The 23,651-nt window shown below is 46.9% G+C and overlaps 1 protein-coding gene and 1 long non-coding RNA gene across 2 annotated transcripts in view; one reads left to right on the top strand and one right to left on the bottom strand.

The window, feature by feature from the left end:
• ELF1 (E74 like ETS transcription factor 1) overlaps positions 1-23,651 on the top strand; it is a 113,908-nt gene that overhangs the window by 38,774 nt on the left and 51,483 nt on the right.
• Positions 13,467-23,034, bottom strand: LOC308668256. Its single transcript, XR_014026480.1, has 2 exons — positions 22,775-23,034; positions 13,467-14,845 (listed from the first exon to the last, which is right to left on the bottom strand). It is a non-coding gene; the product is annotated as an uncharacterized lncRNA (long non-coding RNA).

Here is a 23,651-nt window from a genome sequence, read left to right as displayed (position 1 = left end):
ATCACGGCAGTTGTTATAGGTCAGTAGCAAGGTTGTTAAGTAAGTAAGGTTGTTAAGTTAAGTAAACTGCTAAGCTTGTAAGCCGCCCTGAGTCTTCGGAGAAGGGCGGGATATAAATGGAAATAAAATAAAATAAAATAAAAATAAATCTGGCTTCCCCCCCCCCCACTGACGTTGCTTGTCAGAAAGTTGCAAAGGGGGAAAATCACGTGACCCCGGGACTCTGCAACCGCCATAAGTACATGCCAGTTGCCAAGCCTCTGAATTTAGATCATGTGATGCTTCAGTGGTTCCAAGTGTGAAAAACAGTTGTAAGTCACTTTTTTTTTGGGTGCCGTTGAAATTTGTAAGTCGAGGACCACTTTCGTATTTTGCCTTGTCACAACCTTGAAGGTTGAATGTTGTTAAGAGATGGAGAATTTTCCTCTATTTTGTTTTTTGTTTTGTTCTCCATTTTAAATTTACCAAGTAGGAGAAAGGATAAGGCCCAAATTGGCTTTGCCTTCTTCCTTTTTCTTTTCTTTTTTTATTCTACGAATTTAAATGTTGAGATGGGAGACCAATTCCTCTTTTTAAAGCCGGTCTGGTAGACAATTAAGGGTCATAACTAAACTAGCATTTCCTGTTTTAGCCTGGACGGGGAACTGCATTTCCAGAATCTCGAGTGTGTGTTTGTGCATTCTAGTTTCACGAGCTTCTGAGCCCTAGCGCTTTCAGGAGGATTTAAAGACGATTTTTAAAATGAACACTGCGATTTTTTTATCCACTTTTCGTTTTTATTCCGGGTAACTCGGGCGGCAAGAAATAAATAAAAATATATTCCAATATTGGCTGCTGGGTCAATATTTTTTATTAGGATCAGCCAAGATGCCACAATTGAGTATGGGGCATAATCTCTTTTAACTTCTCTTCAGTCCTTCGTCAGGCGAGAAGAAGGTGTGAGAAAGACGAAAGTGCACAAACTTCAGGCTTTCCTCAGGCCCAAAATTCCCGTTGCTAAGCAAGACAGTCGTTAAGGGAGTTTTATCCCGTTTTACGACCTTTCTCGGCCCGGTGGCTAAGTGAATCACTGCGGTTCTTCAGTTAATAACACGGTTGTTAAACGAATCCGGCTTTCCCCCAATTGACCTGGCTTGGCAGAAGGTCGCAAAAGGGGATCATGTGAGGCCCCGGGACACCGCAACCATCATAAGTACATGCCAGTTGCCAAGCCTCTGAATTTTGATCACATGACCTTGAGGTCGTAAGTGTGGGAAACGGTCATAAGTCCCTTTTTTCAGTGCTCTGGTAACTTTGAATGGTCACTAAATGAAACGTCGTAAGTCAAGAACTGCCTGTACACAAGATGATGTAGCCAGTGAAGCATTGATGAAAAACCTGTCCTAAAGGCAAATTGAAGAGCAATGTGTTAGTCGGTAGTAGGTGCTACAGGAATTATTTTTACATTCTACGAGAAAAAAACGAATACACTATTCTTAAATCCCTTCTCTCCTTCTGAAAGCACAAAACCAGCTGTCTCCTGTCGGTGCTGAAGCCCCCGATTTCTCAGCCCATCAAGAGAGCAGAAGTCAATCAAAATATGGACGTCTTATACATTTGTTCCATTAAAGCAGGGGTCTTCCAAGTTGGCCCTTTTATGACTTGTGGACTCCAACTCCCAGAATTCCTCAGCCAGCGTGTCTGGCGGAGGAATTCTGGGAGTTGAAGTTCACAAGCAGGGGTCTTCAAACTTGGCTTTTTTTAATGACTTGTAAAGGCTCAAGGTTGACTCAGCCTTCCATCCTTCCGAGGTAGGTAAAATGAGGACCCAGATTGTTGGGGGCAATTAAGCTGACTTTGTAATAATGCCGCTTGGGGTGTGTGTGAAAGCCCTAATAAGCAGGCATATACATAGAATGAAGGCTACTGCTAAGCTTGTAAGCCGCCCTGAGTCTTCGGAGAAGGGCGGGATATAAATGGAATTAAAAAAACAAAAAACTTCAACTCCCAGAATTCTTCAGCCAGCGTGTCTGGCGGAGGAATTCTGGGAGTTGAAGTTCACAAGCAGGGGTCTTCAAACTTGGCTTTTTTTTAATGACTTGTACACTTCAACTCCCAGAATTCCTCAGCCAGGCACGCTGGCTGAGGAATTCTGGGAGTTGCAGTCCACAAGTCATAAAAGGGCCAAGTTGGAAGACCCCTGCATGAAAGCATTGGTTCTCAACCTTTTCTTCACCATGGACCCCCTTTTAAATACCTTTTATGGCCACGGACCTTGGCCAAGACTTAGCTCAAGATTTAAGCCATAACTTTCTTCCAGGTTGTCCCAAAGGCGCTTTTTAAAAAAGCAACTGGACTTTCTCATTTTTCCTTTGAAGACGTTTCCCTTCTCATCGAAGAAGCTTCTTCAGCTCTTGACCGGATGGTGGTGGAGAGATGGAAGGATTTTGTTCTGACAGTTGTCTACGGAGATTCTCAAGTCATCCAGGTCCTGGTTGTCCCAAAGCTGCTTTTTTTTTAGGAGGCAACTGGCCTTTCTTGTTTTTTTTTCCTTTGAAGACCTTTCCCTTCTCATCCAAGAAGCTTCTTCAGCCCTTGACTGGATGGTGGGGAGATGGAAGGATTTGTGTTCCTTGCAGTCACCTGGTCATTAGTAGTCTTTTGCAATCCTTCCATTCCCCACCGTTCGGCCAGATGGATGGGAAGCGAGACGTCTTGAAAGAAAAACAAGAAATGTCCAGTGGCTTGGTGAAAAAGCACCTTTGAGATAACCATGACCTGAATGACTGAGAATCTCCGTAGGCCAGTGATGGCGAACCTTTTAGAGACCGAGGGCCCAAACTGCAACCCAAAACCCACTTATGTATTGTCGGGTGCCGGGTGTGCGTGGCCCATTGGGTGGGCGTGGCTGCGGTGGTAATGGCAGATTGGGTGGGACTAAAAAGTTTAATCAATCAATTCCAATTTTTGCGAAATCTTTTTTTCCCCGCGAGAAGTTGAAATTGATTGATTGATTGAACCTTTTTTGGGGGGAGGGCACACGGCGATGGAGACCTAAAGCAAAAAGGTTTTATAAAGGCTACTGCTAAGCTTGCAAGCCGCCCTGAGTCTTCGGAGAAGGGCGGGATATAAATGGAATTAAAATAAAAAAAAAAATAAAAATAAAACCCAGCTGAAGGCCCAGGACTGGGGCAACGGCGCGCGTGCCCGCAGAGAGGGCTCTGCGTGCCACCTGCGGCACGCGTGCCCTAGGTTCGCCGCCACAGGCATATAAAGTGCCTACTTTATACGAGAAAGACGTCTTGATGGTGAGTCGCAAAGGAACAGACTCGTTATTAAAAATGCCGCCCTTGGAAACACACGCGATGGCCAGTCTCCAACACTGTGGGGACCCAACCTTGAGGGACTGCTAACTCCGCTTGCATCTTGTTAGAAGATTGCCCGTTTTCTCTTCTGGGGATCAGGAGTTGCATAAAAGGGCTTGTTCAGCCGCAAAGCAAATCTGTGCAAAAATCTCATATTGAATATAGCTCAAGAGCAGCAAAGGAGAGCAAACACCGGTAGACTGCATTATGGGAGGACCCGGGGAACTTCCTAAAACAACAAAGGGAGTTTCCTACAAGAGATTGTGGTTGACAAAAAAAAAAGAATAGCAAAAGAGACTCTCTGGATTTGGATAATTTAATTTGATCGTAATAAGGGTGTGCATTAGCTTGTCGAAAAAGGACCGTCTTTATTCATTGCTTGCTTTTCGGTTCGTGACGTAGTGGCTGAGCTCGGCTTTTTTATTAGGGCCAAACTAGGATTATATAATTGGGACACGGTGGCTCAGTGGGTTAGGACGCTGAGCTTGTCGATCAGAAGGTCGGCAGTTTGGCAGGTCGAATCCCGAGTGCCGCATAACAGAGTGAGCGCCTGTTACTCGTCCCAGCTTCTGCCAACCTAGCAGTTCATAAGCACGTGTAAAAATGCAAGTAGAAAAATAGGGACCACTCCGGTGGGAAGGTAACAGTGTTCTGTGCGCCTTTGGCGTCTAGTCATGCCGGCCACATGACCACGGAGACGTCCTCGGACAAGCGCTGGCTCTTTGGCTTTGAAACGGAGATGAGCACCGGCCCCTAGAGTCGGAAACGACTAGCACGCATAAGCGGGGGAACCTTATATATATATATATATATATATATATATATATATATATATATATATATATATATATATATATATATATATATATATATATATATATATATATATATATATATATATATATATATATATATATATATATATATATATATATATATATATATATATATATATATATATATATTCAGACTTAAACTTTGCAAAATGTCTTGCTTTCTCACCTACTTGTCGGAATAGAGCTGGAAGGGACCTTGGAGGTCATCTAGTCCAACCTCCTGCTCAGGCAGGAAACCTATACCATTTCAGACAAACGGCTGTCCAGTCTCTGCTTAAAAGCCTCCAGTGATGGAGCACCCACAACTTCTGGAGGCAAAGCTGTTCCACTGGTTAATTGTCCTCACTGTCAGGAAGTTTCTCCTTAATTCCAGGTGGCTTCTCTCCTTGATTAGTTTCCATCCGTTGCTTCTTCTGGTGCTTTGGAGGATAGGCTGACCCCCTCCTCTTCTTTGGGGCAGCCCTCAAATGCTGGAAGACTGCTATCATGTCACCCCTACTCCTTCTTTTCTCTAGACTGGCCATACCCAATTTTGGAAACCATTCTTCATATGTTTTTGTCTCTAGGCCTTTAATCGTCTAAGTTGCCCTTTTTCCAAAGTCTCAACATCTTTTTGGCAATGCGGTGACCCAAACTGGATGGAGTATTCCAGTGTGGCCTTACTATGGCTTTACAAAGCGGTACTAATACTTCATGTGATTTTGATCCTATGCCTCTCTTTATACAACCCAGGATTGTATTAGCTTTTTTTTTTTTTTTGGCCAGTGCCGCACACGGCTGGCTCACATTTAAGTCGTCGTCCACTAGACTCCAAGGTCCCTCTCACAGTTAATATTTTTGAGCCGGGTCTCTTGCCTAATCTGTACTTGTACTTTGGGTTTTTCCTAGGTGTAAAACCTTGCTTTTCTCCACCTTAAACGTCATGTGGGTGGATAGGGCCCATTGCTCAAGTCTGTCCAGATGGTTTTGGATGCTGAGCTGACAAGATACTGTTGACAAAGACTGACATGATTTGTATTTCCTGGAACTGTTGGAATTAAGGAGCAGCGTACTGACCGATTACCTAGTGCTAATTAAAAACGAAGCAGCTCTTAGATAGAAGGTTTCAGAAGAAGAAGAGGAGGAGGAGGAGGAGGACGGTGGGGTCCTTGGTGCTCTCTGAGCTGGGTGGTTCTCTTGCAGATGTTTCATGACCCTAACTAGATAACATCATCAGTGCTAATAATACTCATGATGTTACCTACTTAGGGTCATGAAACATCTGCAAGAAAACCCAGTTTAGAGAGCACCAAGGACCACACCGTCCTCCTCCTCCTCCTCCTCCTCCTCCTCCTCCTCCTCTCTTCAAACTCCTCTCCCTTCTAGATTGATGATGTTTCCTAGTTGGGTCATGAAACGTCTGCAAGAAAACCAGCAATTAAAAAGTACCAAGAACCCAACAGTCGGCCTCCTCCTCCTCCTCCTCCTCCTCCTCCAATCCCTTTAGAACTGATGATGTTCCCTACTTTGGTCATGAAATGTCTGCAAGGAAACTACCAAGGACCCCACAGTCGTCATCGTCCTCCTCCTCCTCCTCTCTCCAAACTCCTCTCCCTTCTAGTACTGATGTTCTAAGATGGCGGCGCCTGAATCGGCTGCAGCTGCCTTGGCTCTCGAAGGCAGCAAGATCTGACTGCTGGCCCAGTGACGGATTCTGTTGCAAATCAGGGCTGTTTCCGAAGGAGGCAGAGGAGGAGAGGTCCCGAGGCTTATGGAGCGAAGGAACTGGATGAGGCTGTCGGCAGGCCCAGAGGATGGGACTGAAGCTTTTGGAGGAGTCGTTCTTGGTGGCAACGTGCTCCAGGGGCAAAAAGAATCAAGGCCTCTTTAAGGAAAAGGTGAAAGAGAGAGGATCAGAAAAAGGAAAAGAGGCAAGGTTGTCGTGGAGGAATACAAGCTAATTTGAGGGCTAATCCACCTGAAGCTCCGTTTCCATCTGTCCTGTTTGCCATCGTTCGCTCCCTAGAGACTAAAATGGAAGATCTGTAACTTGAGCTGACCATGAACCAGGAGTGTATATCAGAGTTGGTGACCCTTTGAGAGCTGTATGCAACAAAATTTCATTTTGATGTATGCCGACTGGTGTACATTCAAAGTGATAATAAAGTTGTTGTTGTTGTTGTTACCTAGTTTGGTCATGAAACATCTGCAAGAAAACCACCAAGCTCAAGAGATCACCAAGCATCCCACAGTACTACTATCTCTCCTTCCCCTTCTCCTTCCCCTTCCTCTTCCTCTTCCTCTTCCTCTCCTCCTCCTCCTCTAGAACTGATGATGTTACCTAGTTGGGTCATGAAATGTCTGCAAGGAAACCACCAAGCTCAGAGATCACCAAGCATCCCACAGTACTACTATCTCTCCTTCCCCTTCTCCTTCCCCTTCCTCTTCCTCTTCCTCTTCCTCTTCCTCTCCTCCTCCTCCTCTAGAACTGATGATGTTACCTAGTTGGGTCATGAAATGTCTGCAAGGAAACCACCAAGCTCAGAGATCACCAAGCATCCCACAGTACTACTATCTCTCCTTCTCCTTCTCCTTCTCCTTCTCCTTCTCCTTCTCCTTCTCCTCCTTCTCCTTCTCCTTCTCCTTCTCCTTCCCCTTCCCCTTCCCCTTCCTCTTCCTCTTCCTCTCCTCCTCCTTTAGAACTGATGATGTTACCTAGTTGGGTCATGAAATGTCTGCAAGGAAACCACCAAGCTCAGACAGCACCAAGGACCCCACAGTCCTTCTCCTCCTCCTCCTCTCCATAAATCCCCCTCCCTTCTCGCACTCATGACGTTACCCAGTTTGGGTCATGAAACGTCTGCAAGGAAACCAGCCAGCTCAGAGAGCACCCAGGACCCCACAGTTTGACCCTGAGCGGCAAGCATTCTCCTTTCTTGGTTTCCGTGACATTTTAGGTGTGAAGGAGTCCAGCTGATATTTGAAAGGGGTTAAACGTGAAGCGGCAAGTACAGACATAACTAGGTATGTAATGGTTTGTTTTTACAAGAGCGAGAAGTCTTTGACTATTTGTATTTTGACATCAGGGTAGGACAGAGTAATTCCTGGAAAAATAAGACAGCAATGTATAAGAACTGGAATTTCCAGTCTAACTGAATTTGTATCAGCTGCTCGACTAGAGCTGGGGCATGGTAGTTCATGCCGATCCTTGGTTGATGGCAAACGGAGGGGAGAAAACAGAGATGGTCCTCAACGTACGACCACAATTGAGCCCACAATTTTTGCTGCTAAGTGAGACGGTTGTTTTAAGTAAATTTTGCCCCTATTTGTGACCTTTCCTGCCCCGGTTGTTCAGTAGATCGCTGTAGTTGTGAACTTAGTAACAGGGTGGCTAAGCGAATTTGACTTCCCCATCGATTTTGCTCGTGAGACGGTTGTAAAAGGCGGAATCACGTGACCCCGGGGCGCTGCCACCGTCACAAGTACACGCCAGTTGCCAAGCCTCCGGATTTCGATCACGTGACCGTGGGACTGCTGCAACGGTCGTCCATGTGAAAAAAACAGCCAGGAGTTACTTTGACTTTCAAAGCCCTAACAAGCAGGCATATACATAGAATGAAGGCTACTGCTAAGCTTGTAAGCCGCCCTGAGTCTTCGGAGAAGGGCGGGATATAAATGTAATAAAAATAAATAAATAAATAAAAATAAACATTTAACTTGGAAGAGTCACTAAATGAACTGCCGTAAGCCGAGGACTGTCTCTACAAATCCGTACTTACACTTTGGATCATAAAATGAGAATTAAATATGGGAAGCTTACAGAATTCGGCTATGGTTCAGATACTCCGTCGGTGGAATTCAGGAGTAATTTTTTTATACGCTGCATTTCAGAGTCGTGTGCTGTAACGAGGGTTCAAATCTCGTCCCGTTTTATGTGTCACTATTTTTGGCTTGAGTTTTCTGGAAAACCTTTCTCTGTCTCCGAATTGGTAGCACGTTGGCAGGGGCATGTTGGCTTGTAGTAGTTTGCCTCTGGATTAAAACCTGGCTAAGATAGCGTCAGCAATGGTAAAGATAAGACTGGGTATTGACTAAGCTTCGGGCACAAGGCCGAGGTGTGCCACACCCGAGTAGCGCTTTCCTTATTTTTATTTATCCATGTTATTCAATTAATATGGCCGCCTACTCACCAGATGAAGGCTGCATGGAACACAAACACAGCCAGTTGCTGTTCCTCCATCTTCCCAGAAAGTGTTGTGTGAAAGCCTTAATTGAACAAACCTGTGATAGATGATGCGGGGGTGTGTGTGTCAGTATCTCTGGGCCCATCTGGTATTGAAGGTTAACTGAACAAAATAACAGGGTTGGAAGGGACCTTGGAGGTCATCTACTCCAACCCCCTGCTCAGGCAGGAGAACCTATATCATTTCAGACAAATGGTTATCCAGTCTCTTCTTAAAAAATTTCCAGTGTTGGAACATTCACAACTTCTAAAGGCAGATTGTTCCACTGATTAATTGTTCTAACTGTCAGGAAGTTTCTCCTTAATTCTAGGTTGCTTCTCTCCTTGACTAGTTTCCATCCGTTGCTTCTGGTCCTGCCTTCAGTTGCTTTGGAGAATAGCTTGACTCCCTCTTCTTTGGGGCGGCCTCCGAGATACTGTAAGATTGCTATCATGTCCCCCCTCGTCCTTCTTTTCATTAAACTAGACATACTCAATTCCTGCCACTGAGAAAAGATTACTATTGGGAATGTAAGAGAGTAAACAACTTGAATGAAAATGGAATCAAATAAAAAAACAAACCCCAATAGATTATAGTTTGTGAAGCGGGAGGGACTTAATAGATCTTTCTGAATAAAGGTAGTCCAATTTCTGGTGTGAGATTGATGTATACAGACAAGAAAGTGGAAGATACAGGTTTAATTATGAAAGAAAAAGTCTTAACTCTGGGTCCAAATACTATAAATTGGTATTGTTTTGATTGCTGTGGGTGAGTACACTGATGACGTTCCTTAGTTGGGTCCTGAAATGTCTGCAAGAAAATTACCAAGGACTCCACAGTCCTCCTCGTCCTCGTCCTCGTCCTCGTCCTCCTCCTCCTCCTCCTCCTCCTCCTCTTCTCCACAAATCCCATTCCCTCCTAGCACTGATGATATTACCTAGTTGGGTCATGTAACATCTGTAAGAAAACCACCCAGCTCAGAGAGCATTGAGGACCCCCCATTTCATTCATTCATTTATTCATTCATTCATTCATTCATTCATTCATTCATTCATTCCATTTATTGATGGAAATAAAAATGAGTTTTGAAAATGTTTGAGAGGACCGAACAAAATTAAAAGTAAAATGGATGACATGATTTGGGGTGAAAATGAAGCGAGGAAGAGTTATAAGGAATATTTTAGACATTTGTACAATAATATATGGGACGTCACAGTGATATATTAATATCTAAGAGAAAAGTTGAAAAAGAAACAACGCTAACAGGGTTAAATGTTGCAGCTGTAGAATTAGCCAGTGTAACTGGAAAAAATGTTAGAGTATAGGTGTGGTTTTTGTTCATGGAATTATTGTGCAACTGATGTTTGTGTAATGCTGGTGTGAAGGTTGCATTTGGGCTTGACACCGAGCAGAATGCTGTTACAGTTGCCTTACTCAAAGTAGCAAGAGTGAATGCAAAAACTACAAAGCGTTATGCCAAACTTAAAATCGGTACATACAAAATGACAAATCAGCAAAATTTGGGAAGAGTGGAGATTTTATGTAACGCAGAATATACAGAGTGGAACATTTCTTACGTGCTGGTTGCGCGAAGAGAATGCATACAATAAGGATGGCTGATATAGATAGGCTTAATTATAGACTGTTATTGGTGAATGTGGAGTTAAAAGTTGATTGTTGATTGTGTTGAAGGGGGTACATCCCTATGTAACGCATAAGTTGAATATATAGGGAACGCTACAGCCTGAAGTATGACACAAAATAAGGATGCGTGATGTCTGTGGAGGTTCTCCGTCATCCAGCTCCTGGTTGTCCAAGTGGTGCTTTTTTTCAGGAGGCCACTGGACTTTCTTGGGGGTTTTTTTGAAGGCGTCTCGCTTCCCATCCCAGAAGCTTCTTCAACTCTGACTGGATGGGAGGATTTATACTCCTCGCAGACTGCTGGTCATTTGCCTTCTTTTAGGGAGTCGTTGAGGCCACCTGGAGGCTTATCTGCGTCCTCAGGGTCACCTGAGTGGTGCACATGGCTGTGGAGCCTTCCTGGAACTGCTTGAAAGGACTGTCTTGTAGAGTGGAGATAGTTTGAGAGAGGGGTCCAAGAGGCCAAAATTGAACAACCCTCCCTTCAACAGAAGGTGTGTGTATGGGGGATACGACATCATCCATCTCCAGTCTACCACACAGTCCTTTCAGCAGTTCCAAGAAGGCTCCACGCCCATTGGCATTACTCAGGTGACCCCGAGGATACAGGTAAACCTCCAGGTGGCCTCAACGACTCTCTTAAAAGGATGCAAATTTTATTTTAATTTTTTTATTTTAATTCCATTTATATCCCGCCCTTCTCCGAAGATTCAGGGCGGCTTACAAGCTTAGCAGTAGCCTTCATTCTATGTATATGCCTGCTTATTAGGGCTTTCACACACACCCCAAGCGGCATTTTTACAAAGTCAGCTTATTGCCCCCAACAATCTGGGTCCTCATTTTACCTACCTCGGAAGGATGGAAGGCTGAGTCAACCTTGAGCCTGGTGGGACTCGAACCTGCACTAATTGCAGGCAGCTGGTGTTACTTAAGGAGGCATTAGCCCACTGCTCCACCAAGGCTCAGCTGTCTGCAAGGAGTATAAATCCTTCCATTCTCCCCACCATCCAGTCAGAGCTGAAGAAGCTTCTTTGGACGAGAAGCGAAACGTCTTCAAAGAGAAACAGAGAGTCCAGTTGCCTCTGGGAAAAAGCACCTTTGGGTGGGACAAGGATGAGGGATGTGTGATTAATTACTTAGCTATCCGTGTGCTTGCACTTTTTGTGCAGGTGATGCCCTAGCCCAGGGATCGGCAACCTGAAAAAGGAAAAGAGCCACTGGGAACCGGTTCCATCAAAAATAAAAAAAGTGGGAGCCGCGTGCGTGCGTCCATGCACGCGCATGCGCAAAAAATGTTTTGCGCATGCGCAAAACAGTTTTTTCTTGCGGGCGCGTGCGGTTGCCATTTTTTTAATGAGTGATGGAACCGGTTCCCAGTTGCGCGACGGCCCGTCTGCAAAGCTGCCGCCTCCGCTCCCTTCCTTCGCCCGGCCTGCTTTTCCAACCTCACTTCCCTCCCTGCCAAAGCTCCTCCTTTTCTACTCAAAGATTTTCGGGGTTCCTCGGCTTACACCCCTTGGCGAGAGACCCCAAACGTCCCTTTCTCGCCGCTCCTCCCTCCCTGCCCGCAGAGGCTCTTGCTCTCTTGCCGTCTCCGCTGAGCAGCGCCGCTTGGAAGAGAAAGGGAGCAGGATAGGCACGCTCGCCCCAGCGGAGTGGCCGGCCCTCGTTTTAGTAGCGAGACAGTAATCGCTCCCCTCCACCCCCCCAATGCTCCCGGTTCTCCCGTTCGCCCGCCGTCCCGCTTTCCTTCCTGAATTTTGCACTTCCTTACCCAACTCCAAACTTTCTCTAGCGCCCCTGTGCTTTAGGACGGGGAACCAAAGGCAGAGCCGTTTCTCTCTCTCCCCCCCCGCTTTTGCCGCTTCCCCACCCAACCAGTATCCTGCTTCTCCCTCTTCGAAAGGGCAGTGGTGTGCGCGCACCTCTCCAAATGGAGAGTGGCACCACCACAGTTTGCTATTGAGCGTAGGCGCCGCCGAGCTCCCCAACTCCGCCGGCGCTCGAGCGAAGGAACGAGCCTGCCGGCGCTAAAAGGCAGCCGCCGCCGCCGCTCTCGGGCTTGAAAGTCCGCAGCCGGCAAAGGCGCGATTCGCTTTCCCCGAAGGAAACGTGCCCTCCAAAGTCCTCACGAGGCCCCAGTGAGCATGTGCGCGCCGAGCTCCCCGACTCCGCCGGCGCTCGAGCGAAGGAACAAGCCTGCCGGCGCTAAAAGGCAGCCGCCGCCGCCGCCGCTCTTGGGCTTGAAAGTCCGCAGCCGGCAAAGGCGCGATTCGCTTTCCCTGAAGGAAACGTGCCCTCCAAAGTCCTCACGAGGCCCCAGTGAGCATGTGCACGCGAGCTCTGCACATTCCCATTTAGGACCGAGATGCTGCCGCCCTGCCCTTAGCTTGCCCTGCACCTAAAGATCAGCGGCTTTCGCGCGCACCCCGAAGGTGAGAGTCTGCGGCCGCTGGAAGGGAACCGTCGGGGCGGGGGCGGGAGGGTCTAAGGAAGCATAAAAGTGGATAGTAGGTGTACAAGGGAGGAGGAGGCAGAGGAAGGCAGAGGAAAGAAGAGGAGACCTCGGTCAATGGGAAGGCGTCTTGCAATTAAGGGTTTCGGGGTGGAGGGGACGGAAAGCCGGGGGGCAACAAGGGTCCCCTGGTGAGTTTGCTCACATGCGGATCATCTCCAGTTACCTTTCGCTGTGTTGTAACCCGAAGCGGCTTCTCTGGGCGATTACCTCGCGCAAGAAACACGAGAGCTTCGGAGGGGTGGACGAACGCTCAGCTGGACTCGCTCCGTGCGCCTCTAACACAGATCCACTCCTTTCTGAATTAACTTCGGGAGCCTCGCATGTAGAGCGGGACCCATCCAAATTTGGCCCAGCTTTGCAGACGGGCCGCGGCAGCTTTCCCAAGAAGCGGCACCGCTGCCCGTTCGCGCGGAGGTACGCGCGCACCTCTCCAAAGGTTTGGGGAGGTGCGCGCGCACCTCCGCCCGTTTGGAGAGGTGCGCGCGCACCTCTCCAAACGGGCGGTGCCACACTCCATTTGGAGAGGTGCGCGCGCACCACTGCCCATTCGAAGAGGTGCGCGCGCACCGGGCGGCTGGGAGCCGCAGGAGACGGCTCAAAGAGCCGCATGCGGCTCCGGAGCCGCGGGTTGCCGACCCGTGCCCTAGCCGATACATTGAAGGAGTGCGGTAAACGTTAGATTTTAGACCGTATGGTACCACGAGGCGTGGGGATCGAAAAGTACGTCAAGGAGCAAGTTAGTTGTGTTTTGACATGAGAAATGGAGTTGAAACAATGGTAAGTTATACATAAACAGCAAAAAAAAAAAAAGGAAAAAAAAGAGCCAGTTTAGTGGTTAAAAAGACACCAGGCTACAAAAGCTGGAGACTCTGAGTTCAAGTCCTGTGTTAGTTGTGAAAGCTGGTTGGGTAACTTTGGGCTAATCTCTTTCTTTCTTTCTTTCTTTCTTTCTTTCTTTCTTTCTTTCTTTCTTTCTTTCTTTCTTTCTTTCTTTCTCTCTCTCTCTCTCTCTCTCTCTCCTTTCTTGTTCTCCTTTTTTCCTCTCTCTCTCCTCTTTCTTGCTCTCCTTTCTCTTTCTTTCTCCTTCTCTTTCTTGTTCTCCTTTCTCTTTCTCTCTCTCCTCTTTCTTGTTCTTTTTCTTTCTCTCTCCTCTTTCTTGTTCTTCTTTCTCTCTCTCTTTCTTGTTTTCTTTTTTCTTTCTCTTTTCTCTCCTCTTTCTTGTTCTCCTTTCTCTTTCTCTTTCTCTGTCTCTCTCCTTCTCTTTCATGTTCTGCCTTCTCTTTCTCTCTCTTTCTCTCCCTCCCTCCCTCCCTCTCTTTCTTGTTCTCCTTTCTCTTTCTCTCTCTCTCTCTCTCTCTCTCTCAGCCCGTCCCACCTGACAGGTTTGTTGTTGCGAGAAAACAACCGCAACAAAACAATTCAGCTGACTCCTAACGGTAGGGAATTTTTTCTGCCTCCGTGTTAAAGGCGAGGAAAAAAGAAGGATTTTGTGGCCCAGCCAAATTGATGCCTGACCTTGAGTCACCCGCCAACTATAAGCTTATTCCACCAAAAGGAATTTATCTTTGCTCTGTCTAAGTCAGCAGCTCCGCCTCTTATCTGGCCTTGTGGCCTGCAAGGGGTGCCCAAAGAATCCAGAAAATAGTATATAACTGGCTGGCGGTGGGGCGAATGGGGGGGGGGGTGAGGGAGGCAAAGAAATCAGCAAAGAAATCAGCCACCATTTCATTGGTTGCAGCTGGAACAACCAACATCAACCCTGAATCCAGATGCTTGTCTGGTGGCTGCATAAGTCATCACTAGCCAGCCCGGTGAAAACACGCGCGGGGGGGGAGGGGGCAGGAATTTAGTTGTCACACTACACCACAAACGTCTGCAAAAGACCCTGCTTTGCTCTCTACGGCGGTTGCGTTGTTAAAGTTGCACTTTCTCCCTTACGTTGTTTTTTTTTTATAAGGTTTTTATGAATTTTTCTTTACATGCAATAATAATTTTTCAACCAACGGGCTGTCAGAGTTTAAAAGCGCTAGTACATAATTAACTCCTAAGCCTTTACTCTTTCCTCTAACCATCGGCAAAGTAAGTTGTTCCCTGTTTGGTAATATTCTGTTTCTTCTTTATCTTTCAATCGCCTGGTCAGTCTGTCCATCTCTGCGGCATTCCAATTTTTTTTTTTTTAATTATTTCTTCATCTGGTGGTATTCCTTCATTTTCCCCAATATTGCGCAACTATTATTCTTGCCGCCGTTGTGACGTGTAAAAACAAGTATAGGCTTTGTTTCTTAACCTTTTCCGGCATTATACCTAGTTAAAAAAAAAAGTTCAGCTTTAAAGTCTACACGTTCTCCCAACATCTTTTCGAACCAAGCAGGTATCTTTTTTCAATAATTCTTTGCTTTGTCACATGCCCACCAAACAAGATAAATACGTGCCGGAGTTACGTTTACATTTCCAACATCTGTCTACCTGGCATATTTTTAAACATTTTTGCAACTCCCTTACATTGTTGTAAGTCCTGGACTTACAACAATTCATTTAGTGATTGTTCAAAGTTAGCATCCCCGTGGATCAGGCGAGATCAAAATCCAGGTGCTTGGCAACTGCTTCGTACTTATGACCGTTGCTGCGTGCCCCCCCCCCAGGTCACATGGTCCCCTTTTGCGCCCTTCTGACGAGCAAAGTCAATGGGGGGGAGGCCCGATCCCCTTAAGAACCGCAGCCAGGAAGGTCGTGAAAGCGAGGACTTGCAAGGCCCAAGTAAATAAATAGGTAGCCACTGAAACGGTACCCAGCGTGCAGGACTGCACGTTTATTTTACGTAGAAAGTTGGAACAGCACATACGCTGCGGTGGGGCTACGTTAGCCGGTTGGATTGCAATGAGGACAGAGGAGGAATAGCAAGTAGCACCTAGTGTGTTGAGACGCCAGCTTTAGCTCAATCCCATGCCCTCCTTCAAACAGGGTGTTAAGTTGCAGCTGGGAGTTAGTCATTTTGATTGTTCTTTCTAAGTCCCCACCCCCCTAGCTACTTGTAACAGAAGAACCAACAATAGGGAGCCAGGAGCCAGTTTGATCTAATGGTTAAGGAATCAGGCTAGGAACCAGGAGGCTGGGAGTTGTAGTTGCGCCTTAGGCCTGAAAGCCTGCTGGGCGACCTTGGGCCAGTCACCCGGAGATGGTGAGTTCTAGTCCTGCCTTAGGCATGAAAGCGTGCTGGGTGACTTTAGGCCAATCACCAGGAGACGGTGAGTTCTAGTCCCACCTTAGACAGGAAAGCCAGCTGGGCGACTTTGGGCCAATCACCAGGAGACGGTGAGTTCTAGTCCCGCCTTAGGTATGAAAGCCAGCTGGGTGACTTTGGGCCAGTCACCAGGAGACGGTGAGTTCTAGTCCTGCCTTAGGCATGAAAGCGTGCTGGGTGACTTTAGGCCAATCACCAGGAGATGGTGAGTTCTAGTTCTGCTTCGGGCATGAAAGCCGGCTGGGTGATTTTGGGCCAATCACCAGGAGACGGTGAGTTCTAGTCCTGCCTTAGGTATGAACACCGGCTGGGTGACTTTGGGCCAGTCCCTCTTTCTGCCAGCCCAACTCGCCTCACAGGGTTGTTGTTTTGGGGAAAATAGGAGGGTTCACACTCCCTTGTGTTATTTGTAAAAATAATAATAATAATAAAGGCAAATAAATAGCCCCCATCTGAATTTGGTTAATCTGCCACCGTATCAAGATGCGTAGGTGCTCTAAGAACGATGGATCTATTCTTACCCTTCTTGCTCCTGTTTATGATGAAGGCTGCACATTTTGATAAGATCTTGTAAAAAAAAATCGAACCGAACAAAAGCTGCCTTCAGCATATTTCGTAAGGACAGCTCAGGCAGGATTATGCAGCCGCCAGCAAAAGTCTGAGCAAACTGCCTCCTTGGGTGAATCCCAAAGAGGAAGAAAAAGGATCCCCCCCCACCCCCACACAGCTCTTCCTTGGAAAACTCTCTCTGCGGGAGTTTTAGATTACCTTGCAGAGGTTGCATGTTTGAGATCTCCCCATAGATGTTCAGTTATGTTGAAATCTGGGAAGGGTGTTCTAAAACCTTTCCTTCCTTCCTTCCTTCCTTCCTTCCTTCCTTCCTTCCTTCCTTCCTTCTCATTCCATTTCTTTCTTTCTTTCTTTCTTTCTTTCTTTCTTTCTTTCTTTCTTTCTTTCTTTCTTTCTTTCTCTCTCTCTTTCTTTCTTTCTTTCTCTCTCTCTCTCTCTCTCTCTCTCTTTCTTTCTTTCTTTCTTTCTTTCTTTCTTTCTTTCTTTCTTTCTGTCATTCTATCTATCCAGTACTTACTTCCTTTCCATCCATCCATCCTCTCCTTCCTTCCTTCCTTCCCATTCCATCCTCTTTCTTTCTTTCTTTCTTTCTTTTCTTTCTTTCTTTCTTTCTTTCTTTCTTTCTTTCTTTCTTTCTTTCTTTCTTTCTTTCTTTCTTTCTTTCTTTCTTTCTTCTCATTCTATCTATCCAGTACTTTCCTTCCTTCCTTCCTTCCTTCCTTCCTTCCTTCCTTCCTTCCTTCCTTCCTTCCTTCCTTCCTTCCTTCCTTCCTTCCTTCCTTCCTTCTCATTCTATCTATCCAGTAGTTACTTACTTACTTCCTTTCCATCCATCCATCCATCCTCTCCTTCCTTCCCTCCCTCCCTCCCTCCCTCCCTCCCTCCCTCCCTCCCTCCCTCTATGTACATGTCATGGTTGATCTGGAGATACTTTTGGGATGATCATCTGGTTGAAATGTCGTAGAAATCTTGAAGATGACAATTCTGTCAAAGAAATGTGGAAATAGATCTGACCCAACACCACAAGCACAATAGGTTTGAATATACAATGGCCTGCATCCAGTTTTTGAACAGCTAAGCGTTCAAAGTCCAGTGCATAAATCTCCTTGTGTTTTTTTTTTCCTTCTGCATACATTTTTTTTAAACAAAATCTCAGATTGCTTTTAATCTTGTGTCCTAGCATAGCTGTGGTAGGTATTTATGCAAATGAAATGAAATACACACCCATTGTTAATCTCTGCATGATAGCAGTGCTAGACGCCCAGTTAGGGCCAACCCACTTATGCTTTAAACGCCAGAAGACGACTTGAACCTTCCCATGGAGTCAGCAGGATTTGCACTCAACTCCAGGAAGACCATGTGTTTATCACAGCATCAAATGCACAAGCATTATTTCCAAATAGTCCTACTCCTAAAGAATTGCAATCCTAAGATAATGTGTACTTTAATAGTAAGTTACTTTTGTTGGCGCAGAATTTTGATTTGCAGACTACCTAATGCTTAACCTCCATTTTCTAAAGACTGTAGGCCTTTCTGCTCCAGAGACAAATTCCTTTGTGTGTCTAATCATGCTTGGCCAAATAAAGAGTTCTGTTTGGTTCTGTTCTGTTCTGTTCTGTTCTGTTCTGTTCTACTCTACTCTACTCTACTCACTCTTCATTCCAATACTCTGTTCTACTCTACTATTCTTCATTCCAATACTTTGCTATTCTCTTCTCTTCTCTTCTCTTCTCTTCTCTTCTCTTCTCTTCTCTTCTCTTCTCTTCTCTTCTCTTCTCTTCTCTTCTCTTCTCTTCTCTTCTCTTCTCTTCTCTTCCATTCCATTCCATTCCATTCCATTCCATTCCATAACTACAGTGATGGGGGCCAATGAACCACATAAATGATGTAATACCGTCCTATTTTGTGCATCTGTATTGCTCGTGTGCCTTAGAGAGAGAGTTGGACTTTGCCATTTGGGAGTTGTTTGACCTTAAAATTGTCTCCAATGTTGAAAGCTCTCAAATTAGGACAGGATTAAAGAAAAAAATATTGTTGCCCTAGTTCTAGTATGTGACCTTTTTTTTCATGGGACAGTGCTCCATGACTAGATGACCTCCAAGGTCCCTATCATCATCATCATCATCATCATCATCATCATCATCATCATCGTCATCATCATCTAACACGGCTCACCCTGGAAGACCATATAGGAGCTGTGACTAGGGGGGCTTTCGGCCAGGTTCGCCTGGTGCGCCAGTTGCGGCCCTATCTAAGCCGGGATGATCTATGCACGGTCACTCATGCGCTCGTGACCTCTCGACTAGACTACTGCAACGCTCTCTACATGGGGCTGCCCTTGAGGACCACCCGGAAGCTCCAACTGGTACAGAATGCAGCCGCGAGAGTTGTGTTGGGAGTCTCCCGATACTCCCACGTTACACCTCTGCTCCGTGAGCTGCATTGGTTACCAGTTGCCTTCCGGGTGAGATTCAAGGTACTAGTAATGGTATTCAAAGCCCTACATGGCAGGGGTCCAGAGTACCTGAGGGAACACCTGCTGCTGGCATCGACTCCCCTCCGCCCTGTGCGCTCCCACAGAGCGGGCCTCCTCAGGGTGCCTCCGGTCAGAGAATGTCGACTGGTGGCCCCCAGGGGGAGGGCCTTCTCTGTGGGCGCCCCGGAGCTATGGAACCAGCTACCGGTTGAGCTCCGGATGGCGCCCGACCTTCGCTCCTTTCGCCGCGAGCTAAAAACATACTTTTTTGAACAAGCTGGCCTGGCCTGATGAGGGGATTGGGGGGGGGGTTTGCTATTGTTATTTTACTAGGTTTTATAGATGTATTTTAGTATGTGGGCATTTATTTAATCTAGTTTTAACTTTTGTAATTTGTATTTTTATTCTTGCCCTGTTCACCGCCCTGAGTCCCTCGGGAGAAGGGCGGTATAGAAATATTATTAAATAAATAAATAAATAAATAAATAACAATGTTCTAGGCCAGGGATAGGCAACCTTGGCTCTTTGATGACTTGTAGACTTCAACTCCCAGAATTCCTGAGTCAGCATGGCCGGCTCAGGAATTCTGGGTATTGAAGTGCACAAGTCATCAAAGAGCCAAGGTTGCCTACCCCTGTTCTAGGCAAGGGTTGCTTTGAGCCTGGGTCCACCTTGATGCTCTCATGGTGTCCTGACAGAAAAAGTAAGATGGAGAAGGAAGAGGACATAACAACCACAATCAAAATATTTATTGAACCTGTTCGTGCCTTGCTGGGGTTTGTTGCTAAGAAGGTGCTGGCATCCTTTTTACAGTTGAGAAAGTGTGCAGAATTAAAGGTTTATGTTTTTTGTCATTACTAGAAAAACATTAAAACCCACCTACAGTGGCCCTTGAGTAAAGGGGGGAGGGTCTGTAAGACATGTCTGGCCTAATTCAAGGAATCCTCCACTTACAACAGTTCATTTAGTAACCATACAAAATTAACAACGGCACTAAAATAGGCTTTTCTTCCACTTCCTCCCCCCCCAAAAAAGGGGGGGGGGCTTGCAGAGAAATTGTTCTGTACCAGCCTGCTACCGGCCCTGCAGAAAAGGCAGGGACAACCCCTCCACAAACGGCAAGAGGCTGGAGTTACGCCTGCCAAATTTATTGCAACAAAAACAAACACTACACGAACCAAGAAACAGGAGCTTTAAGAAACATGAACCATCCGAGCGGTTGCCTTCAGCAAACCAGCCCTCCCCACACATTCCCCTTATATAGAGTTCAGGGCGTGGCTTCTCTCTGCCTCCTTCCGAGAAGCCCCATTGCCTTCCTCTGTTTACTCCTAATTGACTGCCTCCTGCGTCCTTGAACAGGGCCAGCTGTGGGTCATCTTCATCCACACTGTCAGGCTCACACAGCTGGGTCTCCGTGGTGACCAAGTGGGAGGGGCCTGGCTGGGGGCTCTCATCAGCAAGATCTTCAACACCCTCAGCAAGGTCTTCAACACCCCCCTCCTCCTCTGAGTCGTCCGACCCAACTGCCGAACCCACAGGCTGACCCTGAATCACAACAGAAATGATGTTTAAAATATTAAGTGCCACACGTCCCATTTGAGATGTTGATATACATGCGTGCCTAAATACCTACATACCCATACAGGCTATAGCTCAAGTTACGACGACAGTGGAGCCCCACATTTCTGCTGTTGTCAAGCGAGGTGTTTGTTCAGTGGGTTTTGCCCCACTTCGCGACCTTTCTTTGCCACAGTCGCGAAGGGAATCGCAGCAGTTGATAAGTTAGCAACCTGGTTGAATCTGACTTGGCTTGTCAAGGGGAATCAAGTGTCCTTGGGACACGGCTCCGGTTGTAAGTATGAGCCAGTTGCCAAGGCTCCAAATTGGGATCGCACAGTCCGTGGGTTGATGCTGCAAAGGTCATAACTGTGAAACACTGTCGTAAGTAAGCCCCAAAGATGCTTTTTCAGGAGGCCACTGGACTTCCTTGTTTTTCTTTGAAGACGTTTCGCTTCTCGTCCAAAGAAGCTTCTTCGGCTCTGTCTGGATGGTGGGGAAGGGAAGGATTTATACTCCTTGCAGACTGCTGGTCATTTGCATCCTTTGAGAGCGTCGTCGAGGCCACTTGGAGGCTTGTCTGTGTCCTCAGGGTCACAAATGAGTGCAAATGGGTGTGGAGCCTCCTTGGAACTGCAGAAAGGACGGTGTTATAGAGTGGAGATAGTTGATGTCGTATCCCTCCCCCTCTGTTCAATTTGGATCCAAGTGGCCTATCGGACCTAACCCTAAACCTAACACTCTTTCAAACCAGCGGTCCTCTCTGTCCAAAATGTGGACTCCGCCGTCCTCCAAAGAATTCATGTTGTTGTTAGCTGCAAAGTCATGTCTGACCCATCGCGACCTTATGGACAACGTTCCTCCAGGCCTTCCTGTCCTCTGCCATCTTCTGGAGTCCATTTAAGCTCACGCCTCCTGCTTCAGTGACTCCATCCAGCCACCTCATTCTCTGTCGTCCCCTTCTTCTCTTGCCCTCAACCTTTCCCAGCATGAGGCTCTTCTCCAGTGAGTCCTTCCTTCTCCTTAGGTGGCCAAAGTATTTGAGTTTCAGCTTCAGGATCTGGCCTTCTAAAGAGCAGTCAGGGTTGATCTCCTCTAGGACTGACCGGTTTGATCGCCTTGCAGTCCAAGGGACTCGCAGGAGTGGCAGTATTCCTTCATTTTTCCAGTATTGCGCAAAAATTATTCTTGCTGCTGTTGTAATGTGTAGAAAACCAAATATAAACTTTGTTTATTAATCTTTTCTTACCCAGCTAATGAGGAATGCTGGGAAATGTAGTTTAGTAGTTGTTGTTGTTAGTTGCAAAGTCGTGTCCGACCCATCGCCACCCTATGGACAATGTTCCTCCAGGCCTTCTCTACCATCTTCTGGAGTCCGTTTAAGCTCACGCCTCCTGCTTCAGTGACTCCATCCAGCCACCTCCTTCTCTGTCGTCCCCTTCTTCTCTTGCCCTCAACCTTTCCCACCATTAGGCTCTTCTCCAGTGAGTCCTTCCTTCTCATCAGGTGGCCAATGAGATATAGATAGACATAGATATAGATATATAGATATAGATATGTTGTTAGTTGCAAAGTCGTGTCCGACCCATTGCGACCCTATGGACAATGTTCCTCCAGGCCTTCCTGTCCTCTACCATCTTCTGGAGTCCATTTAAGCTCACACCTCCTGCTTCAGTGACTCCATCCAGCCACCTCATTCTCTGTCGTCCCCTTCTTCTCTTGCCCTCAACCTTTCCCAGCATGAGGCTCTTCTCCAGTGAGTCCTTCCTTCTCCTTAGGTGGCCAAAGTATTTGAGTTTCAGCTTCAGGATCTGGCCTTCTAAAGAGCAGTCAGGGTTGATCTCCTCTAGGACTGACCGGTTTGATCGCCTTGCAGTCCAAGGGACTCGCAGGAGTCTTCTCCAGCACCAGAGTTCAAAGGCCTCCATTCTTTGGCGCTCAGCCTTTCTTATGGTCCAAAAAGTAGCTTTTGTCTTTTAAATTCAGAATTTTGTCCCGATGGGTTTGCTCTCCTATGTTGCGCCCGGCGTTTATGAAGCGGTGGTTTTGTTTTCCCCAACCACTGTCTCAAAGGAAGCAAACGACCAGCTCTCTGGCAAGGAGTATCAATCCTTCCATTTTCCCCACCATCCAATCGAGAGCCGAAGAAGCTTCTGGGATGGGAAGCGAAACGTCTTCAAAGGGAAAAAAAAGAAGAAAGTCCGGTGGCCTCCTGGGGGGGGGGAAAAAAGCACCTTTGGGACCGCCACCACGACCTGGATGATGGGAGAATTTCTTTAAAATCGGCTTTTTTTTATTTTTTAGGGCCGTTGCTACTTTGAACGGTCGCCCCTCTCCCCCCCACCCCGATCCGTCGTAAGTGGAGGAGGACTCAACTTGTAATGCCTACCGTAGCTCGCTCGGTGGTTTGTTTTGAATCGTTGGGTGGTTTGTGGTGGCTGCGTAGCTCATCCCCACCTGCTCAACTCTCTTAGCTGAACCCCAGGCATCGCGCGGGCCAGAGGGAGGGGAGGAGGGGAACTCCAGGTCCTCCCCCCCCAACATAGCACATATGGGTGCTTTTCTGTTTACCGAGCCCTCCTTGCAGCTCGCAGCTCTTTGCATGTTTCGTTTGCCGTGACGTGGTCGGTGTTTCCTTCCTGCTGCTTACAAAGCTACTTTCGGAGATAAGAGCGGGCTCACGGTGGGGTGTTTTCGTATTAACTGGGGGGTGGGTGGGGTGGGGTGGGGGTGGGTGGGAAGGAATAAACGCCTCCATGTCTGCTACAAAGTGGGTCTGAGACGGGTGGGTGTGTTTACACCTCCCAAAAGGTTGGTTGGTTTGTTTGTTTTTAAGAGGTGCAGCCAAGAGAGACTTTTGATTAAAAGGCGAAAAAAAGGGAGACGTATGTGTGTGTGTGTGTGTGTGTGTGTGTGTGTGTGTGTGTGTGATGTTGAAAGCGTTTGCAAATGGGATCTGCAATTAACAATTAGCCACCGGCACGGTTTGCCACCGGCATCAGAAGTTGCGGGTGCTCCAACCCCGGAGGTTTTTAAGAAGAGACCGGACCAGACCCTTGTCTGAAATAGAATAGGGTCTCCTGCCTGAGCAAAGGGTTGGACTAGAAGACCTCCGGGGCCCCTTCCAGCTGTACTCTTGATTCTGGGGTGCGGTGCTTCTTTGCGTTTTCAGTCTGGATTGTTAGCGTTTAACTTTCTGGCAGCTGTCTGTCTCTCTGTCTGTGTGTGTGTGAGAGAGAGAGAGTGGGGGGGAGAGAGAAAAAGAG

Source organism: Vipera berus (genome assembly GCF_964194415.1).
Source record: "Vipera berus genome assembly, chromosome: 4".
Classification (NCBI taxonomy): Eukaryota; Metazoa; Chordata; class Lepidosauria; order Squamata; family Viperidae; genus Vipera; species Vipera berus.
Note: the sequence above shows the minus strand (reverse complement) of the source record. Positions and strands in the feature narration are given on the sequence as shown.